The 13,456-nt window shown below is 32.0% G+C and overlaps 1 long non-coding RNA gene across 5 annotated transcripts in view; it reads left to right on the top strand.

Moving 5' to 3' along the window:
- Positions 1-5,088: 5,088 nt before the first annotated feature.
- The window catches only part of LOC140694061 (uncharacterized), a 36,681-nt gene continuing 28,313 nt past the window's right edge, over positions 5,089-13,456 (top strand). For 4 of the 5 annotated variants that reach the window (XR_012069806.1, XR_012069809.1, XR_012069810.1 and 1 more), the window contains exons 1-2: positions 5,089-5,198; positions 6,675-6,931. This is a non-coding gene — a long non-coding RNA (uncharacterized lncRNA). The other variant, XR_012069807.1, reaches the window with a different exon arrangement.

The raw sequence follows: 13,456 nt of genomic DNA on the forward strand, positions 1-13,456 counted from the left end.
GAATTGAAAGTGTGAGAATGGGCATCCTTGTCTTGTCTCAGGTTTTTGTGGGAAGTTTTCCAGTTTTTCACCATTGAGTATTTTGCTGGCTATAAGTTTGTGGTAAATAGTTTTCATTATGTTGAAATATGGTCCCTCTATGCCCACTGTGATAAGAACTTTTATTGCAAATAGGTGTTAAATTATATCAAATGCTTTTTCTGCATCTACTGAGATGATCATATCGTTTTTGTCTTCTCTTTTTTTGATATGGTGTTTCATAATTTATTAATTGATTTGCATATGTTAAACCATCCTTGTGTTCCTGGGATGAACCCAACTTGTTCATGGTGAATGATCTTTTTTTTAAATGCTGTTGGATTCTGTTTGTTAATAATTTCTTAAGGACATTTACATCTATGTTTATCAATGATATTGGCCTATAGTATTCTTCTTGGGGTAGTGTCTTTGGTTTTCTTATCGGTTTGATTTTGACCTTATGGTGTGAGATTGGGAGTACTCCTCCATATCAATCTTTTGGAAGAATTTGAGTTGGAATTGTATGGATTTTTCCTTCTATGTTTGGTCAATTTCCTCAGTGAAGCTATTTGGGTCTGAATTTCGTTTGCAGAGATTTTTTATTTAATTGATAATTCTATTCCAGTTTTGGTGATCTGTCTATTCAAATGGTTAATCTCTTCTTGATGCAATATTGCTGGGATGAATGTTTCCAAAAACTTCTCCATTTCTTCCTGGTTATCCAGTTTGTTTCCATACAGTTGCTTATGGTATTCCCTTATGATATATTGTAAATTTGTTGTACACTTTGTAGTTTCTCCATTTTCATTTCTTATATTATTTTTGTTCTCTCTCTTTTCTTGCTGGTGAGCCTGTCCAGAGATTTGTCTATTTTGTTTACTACTTCAAAAAAGAGTTTGATTGATTTTTTTTTTATTTTTTAACTTTATTTTATTCTTCCTCCCTTCATCTTTATTTTTTCCTTCTTTCTGCTGACTTTTGGTTTTGTTTGCTCTTCTTTTCTTGATTAGTTTACATAGAAAATTAGATTATTTATTACAAAATGTTCTTCTACTTTTAGGAGGGTCTTGTCACTCTGAACTTCCCTCTTAAGAGTGCTGTTACTGTATTCCATAGACTTTGTGTAGTGTTTTGTCATATTTCTCAAGATATTTTTTAATTTATTCTTTTATTTCATCACCTACCCCCCTTGTTTTAGTACCATGTTTTTAATCTGGATGCTGTTATTTTCCTCCCTGGTTTTCCGTGATTGATTTCTAGTTTCATGCTATTATACTCAGAAAAGCTGCTTGAAATTATTATTATCTTCTTAAATTTGTTGAGGCTTCTTCAGTGCCTGAGTTCATAATCTTTCCTAGAAAATGTTCCATGTGCACAGGAAAAGAATGTATATTCTCTTTTGGGGAGAAGTACTGTTTTGAAAATGTCAACCATCTCTAATTATTTTATAATGACTTTTAGTATCTTTGTTCCTTTATTAATTTTCTGTGTGAAAGACCAGTCCAGTGGTGGTAATGGGAAGCTGTAGTCTCCTACTGTGATTGTGTTCCCAGGGATTTCTCTCTTTTTATCTATTAGTATTTGCTTTTCTTTTAGGTGCTCCTATATTGAGTGCATATATCATAATGAGTATAATATCCTCACGTTGTATTACTTCTTTAATCATTATGTCATGTCCTTGTTTATCTTTCTCTATGGCCTTTCTTGTAAATTCTATTTTGTGTGAAGTCAGTACTGCTAGTCCTGCTTTCCTGTCAAGTGCATTTGCATGGAATATAATTTTCCATCTTCTGATTTTCAATTGATGTGTGTTCCTCTTACTATTGTGGGTCTCTTGTATGCTTCATAATGTAGGGTCTTGTTATATTATCCCATCTGACAATATATATCTTTTTATTGAAGCACTAAGTCCATTAACATTTGTGATAATTATTGATAGACTGGTGTTTATTTCCATTATGAACTTCATTTCCCAGGTGATTTGGTATTTCCTTTTTGTTAATTTTTTTTCTCCTTGTGGCTTGATAAGTTTTCTTTTACTATTTTGGTTTCTTTTTTCTTTGTGACTTCATTGTTAGTATTTGATTTATGGTTACATTGTTTTGTATTTATATTGACCCGTACTATATCTGTTTATTTTAGCTGAAAAGAACACAAACTCAAATCCATCCTACAGAGAACAGAAACAAGAAGAAAACTCCCTGTATTGTCCTGTTTCACTCTGTGACACTTAAAAATTTTAATGTCCTGTTTTACAACATAATATTTATTCTGTTGTAAGTCATTGAATCTATTGCCTTTCTAATTATGCCTTTCTCTTCTTTATAGTGTCCTGCTTCTATTTTATTTAGAGTAGATCTTTCATTATTTCTTTTTCTCTTGCTAAATTCTTTTAGTATTTGCTTGTGTGCAAGTTATTTATCTCTCCTTCAATTCTCAAAGATAGCCTTGCATCATAAAGTATCTTAGAACCCAGTTTTATTTTATTGATGACTTTGAATATGTCTTGTCACTGCCTTCTGCCTGCTGTATTTGTGTAGGAAACTAGTTTACAAATTTTATATATATAATTATATATATTTATGTAAAGAGCACCTAGAAATGAAGTTAATATATAAGGTGAAAACCTATACATAAAAAAACAGAAAACATTGATGAAGAAATTAAAATTTATCCAAAGAAATGAAAAGATCTCTTATGTTAACGATGTGAAACAATGTGGTTGAAACAACCATACTACCCAAAGGAATCTACATTTAGTGTGATTCATATCAAAATACCCATGAGAATTTTCCATTAAATAGATCAAATAATTTCAAAATTTATATATAATCACAAAGACCATAAGTTGACAAAATAATTTTGAATAAGAGTATTAAATTTAATGGTGTAAAGTTCTCTGATGTTAAACACTCCTACAAAGCTTTAGTAATTAAAACAACATGTTACTGGCTCAAAAACAGACACCAATCAAAAGAAGAGAATAGATCAACCAGATATAATTCCTCACACCTATGATCAGTTAACCCATGGTAAAGTAAGCAAGAGTACAAAATGAAGACATTCTCCTCAATAATTAGTGCTGGAGAGATTGAACATGTAAAAGATTGATTAGAATATTTCCTCACATTGTATACAATCCATGAGCAAAGAATATCATTCTATTTATTTTGTTTTCTTTTATTTCTTGCACCTGAAATTTATAGATCTATGTTAAGATCTTTTATTTCACATACCAAATGTATTCCTATATTATTCTATTTGATATAAGTTAACACACAATTGTTTTCCTAATTTCTCTTTCTGATAATGTGTTGTTACTATACAAAAATGCAATGAATATTTGTATATTGATTTTGTATTCTGCAAGTTTACTGAGTTTGTTGGTTATTTCTAACAGTCACTGGAGGTGTCTATGGAGTTTTCTATCTATGCATAATTATGTCATCTGTAAAAATTCACTGCTTTTTTACAAGTAGGATGACTTTTATATTTTTCTTGACTGATTGTTCTGGCTAGGACTTCTAGTAATGTAATTTAGGACTTGTGTAAGTGAGCTAGTTTTTCTTATTACTGGACCAGAGTAAAACATTCCTGTATGCTAATATTGAAATTGATGTTAGTCATGGTTTTTTCATATATGGCTTTTATTATGTTTAGTTACATTCTTTGTAGAGCAAATTTGTAAAGAATATTTTTATAAAATAGTTATGATCAGATCTGTCAATAATTTTCCTACATTTTTTGAGATTGTTATTTTTGAGTTCTTTGTTTTTTAAGGGATGATATCACATATATTGATTTGTGTATGTTAAATAATATTTATGTATCAGGACTAAACACAACTTAACTATAGTTTATAATACTTGTAATATGCCATGAATTCAGGTTGCTAATATTTATTTAGAATGGAATTTATAGATACTGAAGGAAAAATTTTCTTTGTAGCTTGAGTGTACATTTATTTATTTAAAAATTTTATCACTCATTTTGAATTTGGCTTCAGTTTAACGGAATTTATTACTAAATAAAAATATAAAGTTTTGTAGAACAGCATTTACTTCAGTTTACTGATACAGAACATAGCTATTATTTACAATTAGTGAACAAAACACTTGCCTTAAAATGCCGTATTATACTAACAATGCCAACTGTTTCAGAACTGAGAAATGTACTGCTACCTAAAATGAATTGCCTGGTCTTTTTCACCCCAAACCACATATACTGTTGTTTCTTTGTTTTTGATTGTTTATTTCTTTGCCCCTTAATGGAGGCACTGCTTATTGAACCAAGGATCTTGTGCATAAATGTATTTATCAACATCATTTTGGAACACATAACAGAACCCACAAGAGTATGGATAATAAACATGACAAAAAATTTATTTCTTCTAGCGAATGAAAAACCTCTGAGTGAAAGAATGGCAAACATAAACATTTGTAAATATACAATAATATGTTCTCTTTTGTAATTTTAAAGTAGAATATTAAATTACATTTTTTTTACTTATAGCAATGAAATGAAATTTAAAACAAAAATTCCCCCCTTTGGGATTTCTTAAATTTGATTGCTTATTTTAACCTAATTTTATTTCATAAATATTTACCATTTATTTATAAACATACCAAATAAACAGATATTTATTCTGCTAATATTTTGAATATAGAGTTATTTATTGTAAAGTACACAGATAAATACATACTTCCATTTCCAAATCAAATTATTTTTCACCTTAATTACAACTGATCATGAAAGTGTTATAAATTTTATGTAGAGGTTTTAAACAGTTTTCACTGTAAATTCCAAAATTTAAAATTATTTTATATATTTTCTGCATTATTTATACTCTGTTCCCCAATCTGGTGTAAATTTATGTACAAAAGGATGGATATTGGTTTTATTTCATAGACCCCAAAATTAAATTATTAAAAAGATTTTGTGTGGATAATATTTGCAGATCACACTATAAAAATAAACATCCTACATGTTTCATTTTAACTGGATAAATGAGAAGTAAACACTGACTGAACATTACACTTGAGTTGCTAGGAGACCAGTCGTATTGTGATGTCACAGCTACTCAGGTTGAGAACCATTGTGATGGCCTAGCAGTTTATCTGTGCAGGCCTACCAAAGCAGCATTTGAAGATGCAGTGCTCAAAATCATGCAGAATAAAAAGGTAGCTGTAGATAAAGTTACTTTAGATGGCATATTTTTCTTCAGAAATTCAAGTTGTGTCTCATAAAGATGGACCAATTGGTTCAGGAAACCCCGGTAGATCTCTATTGTGTAATCAAACATTCCTTGTGGACTTGGACTTGAAGACTATGATTGAAGAAAATGCTGTTCAGTATTTGTCTGAAAGATCCTTGATTAAAAGACCATGTTACATACATTGTGTCTCTGAACCAGATGAAGATAATGATTTTCGTTCTCTGTCATTTCCAAGAAAACTCTGGAAAAAAGGTGCGAGTGACAAACTTAAATCCATCTGGTGGGGTGATAATGGACCTTCCATAGTGATTGATGAAGATGTCTTTAAGAAGGAAGTTTTGGAAAGAAAGCCCCCTTTCAGAATATTTCAAATTGGAAGTATGAAAAGTTTAGTTAGACAGCTTAACCTTTATGGGTTTGGTAAAGTGCAGCAGAATTTTCAAAGATCTGCTTGTCTAGTTGACTTTCTGGCAAAAGAAAAAGAAGTCTCTGTTTTAAGAAAGGTATACAGAAATTTTAGATACCACTTGGTAACTTATATATAAAATTTTATTCTGTACATCATCCTATGGTAATATAAATGTTAAGATAGATTTTGAAAATTGTATTAAACTACTAAGGCTAAAATACTTTATTTTTTCTAAAAAATGAGGACAGTACCTTAAGAAGTCAAAATTATGAGAAACTTTGCTTGAAACTCTGAATCTTAACAGAAATCAAAATAAAGGTATTAATGCTGCTTTTAAAACGTGGCATAAACCATTACTGCAAATACTACCTTCTTAAATTTGATGACTATTCTATTTAAATGTGTAGTTTCCAAACAAGAAACTTAAAAATATCGTCAGCAATGTTCATATTTTGATGATATTATCTTTGCATTGTAAACGTGAAATCTGAGGATTTACAGGTTAGGCTAATTTTTGGCTTGTATTTTGATTTAAAATATTACTAAAAATTTTCACCTTTGGTTGTAGCTGCAGTTCTATCATAATCCAAATTTTAAATGAGGCTGTCCCCAGATTTTACTTAGAGTAAATAGAAGAGTTGGGATTAAAAATGATTCTCTGGTATCTTCATTGGCTGAAGATTTCAAAAAGAAGCACTTTAAAGCAGGGGGTAATGTGGATAATCATAATTCTGGTTTTGTGGCTAACGCTAGTGGAGAAAGTGCTTTTTAACCTACTGCAAATTTTAACATGCCTCTAATAAGAAGGCCCTCTACCACCCAGATAATTGGTGATACAACTACCCTTATCAGAGGTGATTTTTCTCCTCCATCATCAAGGTCAGTTAGACCAACAGAACAAATTGCAGTGGATCAACGTGCTATTTTAAATGAGTTGACCACTGTCCACTGGCACTATCAATGCAGCTAAACTGAAGCAAATGGCCGTGTTGTGAACTTCATTACAAATAAATATTCTACTTCTCTGTACAGCATATTGTCTCCCATACAGAGCAATTATTTTGGACTGATGGTGGAGCCTTATACTTTTCCAAATACATATCACAACATATCTGCCAATGAAGGTCGTTTTTATAAACTTCAACCTGGGAGCAACCCACGGATTCTAGTGCCAGTGATAGCTGATACATCAGCTACCTCTCTTTCAAGGCCAACTCATCAGCCATCTTCAGTTTATGAACGTCATCCTAATTACAACTGATCTACCACAGGATTACCATATTATACAGGTAACAAAGATTAAAATGATGTTGAAAAATGTCGACAAATATCTGCCAATTTCTTGTTTGAACGATAAACATAGATGTGTAGCTGTATTTTCCTTTTATTTTTTAATAGAATTAAGAGTTAAATGGGGAGTAAGTTACCATTTAAAAAAAAAGAGATATTTGATATGATCATTTGATGAAACAATATGGGAGTAAATTTAAATAATTTCTTGTAAGGAAGAAGAGAAAATGGAAGAATTTGGAATAAGACTAAAACATGGAGAGTGGGAAAAGTACTAAATGGTTTCTGGTTCATACTGGAAAGTATTAAAAGTGTTAAGTTAGGATAGGTTGGAACAGGAGATAAATGCAGGTATCGGCCCAGGGATCATGGTCTCTATTATGTCATCCCTGGAATCATAAAGGTCACATGATGTAGTCTCAGATGGCACATTCAGCACGTGGTAGAATTTAAGAAGTAATTTTATCAATGGTCTTATTTGCGCTGTTCTCAAAGCATTCGAATGGGTGCTTTCATTCCCTGCCCTCAAGATTCTACACTATATTTTCTAGTCAATAATTTATATTGCTTTTCTGTTCCAGCCAAAGGCCAGCTTACATCCTCAGGGTGGCACTTAATGCTTTTCCAACTCTAAGCCCACAAACTCAACTTAGTTTAGTCAGTTCTTTATAAATTGGCATCTGACTACCTTGGCATATCTTAATGTTTCACTGTATCTGGAGATACATCCAGGCAAATGCTTGTCAACTATTTTAGCTCCAACCTCACCACTTTTGCTCCAGCTCATCCTTGGAAGTTGTGTGTCCTCCTTTTACCTACTTACACTTTTCCAGTCTCAGCACAGAAACCACCTCCTCCAGATGTTTTCTGTCTATCCCACTTTCCTTGTCTAACTTGTATACCAGCAAAGTAGGCACAGCACATGCCAAAGGATGAATTTTACTATTTAGTGAATGAAAAATACATGTTGACTTTAAGCAAAATCTACTTTCCTGAAACAGCAAAACTCTCATGGTTTTCAAAATATTTCGTTATGGTCTTTACTCTTCACCACAAACTAGTTCTTTTCATAGTCCAAGGACTAGTAACTCAAGAGAGTAAGTGGAAGTAGGTACAGGAGAAAAAGTATTATTTTCTTCTTAATTCATGCCTCCAGAGGCCTAAAGCATTCCATTCCCATTTGCTGGAATTTTTCCTGTCTCTTCATCACCCACCCACCCCAAAATAGCTGATTCTCTTCCCCTTACCAATAACTATACTGACTTCTAATTAATTTACTTCTTAGAATCACAAATTTACACAGAAGAGACAGTGCCATTGAAAATATTTAATGTATGTTTATACACCCCACATAAATTGTGCCCCTTCTAACTTTCACACAGGAAGCATCTTAGAGGTACTAGCCCGTTGGTTGGAGTGGTCATATTCAGTAACCCAATTGCAATCTAAAATGTGTGGAGTAGGAGGAAGTGAGGGTAGTGGAATTAAAGATTTATCTAACTGCAAGAACACCAAATTTCTGCAGATATTAGAAATATAAAATATTCATGGAAGACTCTGACTTTTTCCCATTATTTTAAAATTAAAGGTGAAGCATTTTCAGAATGTGAAATGCCCTGAAATGCTGGAAAAATTGTAGGCAAGTTCAGGGAGCCTAAGGCTTCTGCTCATAATCATGCAGTCAGTGTCAGCTGATAAGACTGAAATGGCAAGATTCAGTCCTGAAAATGCGTCACCAGTTGTGAAGAAAGCCTTTGATAATCTGGAGAAAAGGCAAATGGGCCAGGGTAAGATGTAGCAACATCCCACCAATATGAAATTTACCAAGAGAAGAAAATAGCCCACTTGCAGCAGGAGAACTTTGTCTGGACAGCAGTGGTTTTTTCCTACAACAGAAATTTCAAGCTTTTAAGTTTGTGAGCTCAACTCTGATGGTGGCTATGTTTTTGCTTACATTAGCAGTCTGGGGTTCAGATGGGCTGGTTCAGCAGCTAGTTTCCAGCTCTCTTATCAGACAGTGGTTCTTACCACGATCATATTAACAAGGTTCTATAATGAAAAGTGAAAAGCTACAGTTTACTTTCAAAATTAGAAATCCTAAATAAGAATATTGTTTATTTGTCCATCTGTAGTATTCTACCTTGCAAAAGCTAGACTATTGGCAAAAGTAGAAAAGTAGTCTGGTGTTTGAAAACTATTATCTGAGACCTGCCCACTGAATTCTTCCCACTAAGTACAACAAATATGTCTACCATTGTGTGTGTGTGTGTGAAAATGGATTGTTAAGCAGCAACTGTTTGTCTTATTTGAGTCATCAGTGAATTATTCCTCTGCATCTAGCAGAATCTCTGTGAGTTAAGAGTTTCATTGAGCCACCAGATTTCCTTCCAATCAGGGATAGGTAGTTTTTATTTCTCCCAGTATACTAATTGTTACCTGTTCATTGAATCCCAAGCTGATATTAGGGCCATTATAATGAACCCTTGAATTGGACTGAGGTATATACATTTTCCTGTCCCCAGAGCCCAGCACAGGACTGTGTCTCCTTTTTAATTTAAGCTTATGTCTAATTTTTTTCGTCTTATTCTCATTGTTGACACAATTTATTATGGCTTTGAACAGCCGTTGTCTTATTTATAGCAACTGAGCCACTGACTTATTCCCGTTCAACTAGAAATTGCAATAACCTTTCTTTCCTTGGACTACCTGGAATAGAGTGAGCATAGTCATCATTTTGAAAGCAGTCCTCAGTCCTAATAATGCAGAACCTTTACAGTTCTTTGCCCAGCACTTGAGCGAAAATGTTTGTTGTGGATCACAGGGATTATCCTCACATCCCCTGTTGCAACCATGAGAAAACACCACATTGTTATCCAAAATCAAGTCTTAGTCAGTATTGCATTCCCATTGCAAAACAGTTAAGAATTGTAGGAGTTCTGAGATTTTACCATGCTGAGATTTTTAGCAACCCAGCAGGTTCCTTTATTACAGATGCTGTCGTGGAGATGAGACTTTCGGTCAGAGACAGTGAACTTTATCACTCACAGCAAAAGCAGCCAGGGTTACCATTTGTTTCCATTCTCTAATCTTAGATGAATATACAGAGTGATATTTTGTTGCCTACAGAAGCAGTGGGCTTTTAACATGAAGAAAGTTTAAGGCATGACAAAACACTAATTTTATTAGTATCTTTATGTATAATTTATTAGAATCACTTATTTATTAGTATTTTTACCTAGGATAAGTATATCATGACTCAAGATTTCTTGCTGCAAAAACAATCATGAGAAATGACATGGGAAAAAATGACCATTGGTTTTCCATTTTTTCTTCCACTTTTTTTTGAGATATAATTGGCATAAAACATTGTGTAAGTTTAGGTGCACAGGATAGTGATTTGATTTACAAGTATCATGAAATAAATATCATAGCAACTTTAGGGAGAATTCATTATCTCTTTTAGATACAATTTGAAAGAAATACAACTTGTCTTTTGGTTGTGATGAGAAACATTATGGTCTACTCTCTTAACAACATTCATTTAGCACATAAAGCACTATTAGTTGTAATTTTCATTTTACTATGGGACATCCTTACAACACGTTTATTTTATGGCTGGAGGTTTGTAGATTTTGAGTGCATTAATCAAATTCTCCTTTCCCAACCTCTGCCTCTGTTGACTGCAAGTCTAATTTTTTTCTATAAAAATGTTTCCTTGTTTTTGAAGTGTACTTTAATCTAAACACTGTGTTGGTTTCTCTTACACAACATACTGTTTGCAGTTTTTAATACATTTCAAGCTGCTCACCAGAATATACCTAGTTATGACTTGTTGCTATGTAAAGAAGTTTTATTGTTAATTACTAATACCCATACAGTATATTTCTTGTCCCTGACTCATTTAATTTGCAATTGGAAAATTTTCTCTCTTAATTTCCCTCAACTTTTTCTTTTCCTTACCCCATTTCCCTCCTTCTTGTGAACAACCTGTTGCTTTCTTTAACTATAACTCCTTTTCTGTGTTGTTATGTTCATTTGTTTTAAATTCCACATATGAGTAAAATCATTCAGCATTTGTCATTCTGTTTCTGACTTATTTCACTTAGCATATTACCCTCTTGATCTACGAATTTGTTGCAAATGACAAGAAATTATTCTTTTTAGAGCTGAGTAATAACTCATTGTATTTTTATGTGTGTGTGTGCATATATATAGTGCATATAAATATATATTGTGTGTATGTATATATAAATATTGATAAATCTGCATTTAAGTTGGGTAGATATATATACTATAAACACACATGTTCTTTATCAATCATCTATTGATGAGCAATAAATATGCTTCTATATCCTGTCTATTGTGAATAATGTTGCAGTAAATATAGGTTTGAATTTATCTTTTCTAATTAGTGTTATCATTTTCTTGAAATAATTATCCAGATATGGAAATGTTGGTATATATTTCATTTTTAATTTTCAGATATATCTCCATGTTGTTTTCCACAGTGGCAGCACATATTTACATTCACTCCAGCAGTGCATCATGGTTGTTTTTCTTACATCCTCATGAACACTTATGTTTGTTAGCTTTATGATAATAGTCATTCTGACAGGAGTGACATAAAATCTCATTGTGTTCTGGACTTGCATTTTTCTGATGGTTAGTGATGTTGATCGGTTTCATATGCCTGTTGGTTGCCTTTCCCCCACTGTATATTCAATTTTTGTAATGGGATAAATGACCATAAGTGTCTGATTTCATTTTGAAGCTTTCTTTGTGTTCCATTATTCTGTTTGTTCTGTGCCACTACCATATTCTTTTAATTCTGTAGCTTTTAATTGTAGTTTAAAATGAGGGACAGTGATACACCCTCTTAGTTCTTTGTCAAAGCGTTTGTGTTTTTAGTTTGTTTTCTTTTCTTTCTTTTTTTTAATTGATTTCAACTATTTTGTGTTTACAAGTAAATTTTAGATTTATTTATTGTAAATTCTGAAAATGCCCTTGGTATTTTGATAGGCACTGAATATAATTTGTTTATTTTCTTGGCTAGTACTGTCATTTAAAAAATTTATTTTCTCATCTACCAACACAGTATATCCTTTCATCTGTTTGCATTATCTTCAATTTCTTTTGTAAATATTATACAGTTATCTGAGAACAGGTCTTTTAACTCCTTGGTTGGAAACATTTCTTGATTTTTTTTTGTTTTTTGTAATCCAGCTGTAAAAGTGATATTTCTCTCACTTTCTCTATCTATTAGCTTGTTGTTAGTGTGTAGAAATGCAAGTTTTCTGTATGTTAATTTTACATTCGGAAATTTTACCAAATGCGTTGATAACTCCTAGAAATTTTGTGGCACCATTTTTAGGATTTCTGTTTAAAGTATTTCATCTGCAAACAGATACTTTTACTCCTTTTCTTAATTAGTTATATTTTATTTACTTTTATTTTGGATAGCTATGGCTAGAATTTCCAGTACTATACTGAATAAAAGTGGTAAGAATGAGCATTCTTGTCTTCTTCCTTCTCTTATTGGGGATGCTTTCAGCTTTTAATCAGTGAGTGTCATGTTAGCTGAGTTCTTGTCATATATGAACTTAACTATATTGAGGTATGTTTCTTTATACCCACTTTGAGGAGAAATATATTCTTAAAAAGATACCAAATTTGTCAAAACATTTTATGACTCTATTGATGTGACCATATAATTTTTATTCTTCAGGTTGTTAGTGTGGTGTATCATACTGATTAATTTGTGGGTATTTAATCAATTTTGCATCCCTAGAAAAAAATGGACTTATTCATATTGTATAATCCTCTGAAAATATTGTTTGATTTGCTAACAATTTAGTGATGATTTTGCATCTATGCTTATCAGTAGTATTTAATCTCTAATTTTTTGAGGTATTTGTTCCAGTTTTACTAGTGGTGTGATACAGAAATGTGGGGTAGAAAGCCTTCCTTCCTCTCGAAATTTTTGGAATACTCTGTGAAGTATAGGTGAAACCTCTTCTCAAAATGTTTGGCAGAAATCACCTGAGAATCTGTGTAGGCCTGTAATTTTGTTTCTTGGAAGATTTGGTTTAATTACATATTCAATTTCATTAGTGATAATCTGTTCATATTTTCTTTCTCATTCCATTCTGGAGATTAGTTCTTTCTAAGAAATTGTCCATTTCTTCTAGGCTTTCCATTTTATTGGCATATAATTTGTTGTATCATCTTATGATGCCTTGTATTTCTTTGAAAAAAGATGTAACTTCTCATTCATCTCTGAGCTTATTAATCTGTAACTATCTTTTTTGCTCTTGTGTCTGGTTAAAGTTTATCAACTTTATTTATCTTTCAAAAGGCATTATTTAGTTTGATTATATGTTTCTATTTTAATCTTTATTTTATTTAATTATGTTCTGTCCTTTCAGCTGTCTTTCCTTCTAGCAAAAAGTTTGTTTATTATTTTCTACAACATTTGCTGGTAACTATATTTTATAAGAGAGAGATATTTCCTATTTGTATAAGTG

Source organism: Vicugna pacos, unplaced genomic scaffold, assembly GCF_048564905.1.
Source record: "Vicugna pacos unplaced genomic scaffold, VicPac4 scaffold_20, whole genome shotgun sequence".
Classification (NCBI taxonomy): Eukaryota; Metazoa; Chordata; class Mammalia; order Artiodactyla; family Camelidae; genus Vicugna; species Vicugna pacos.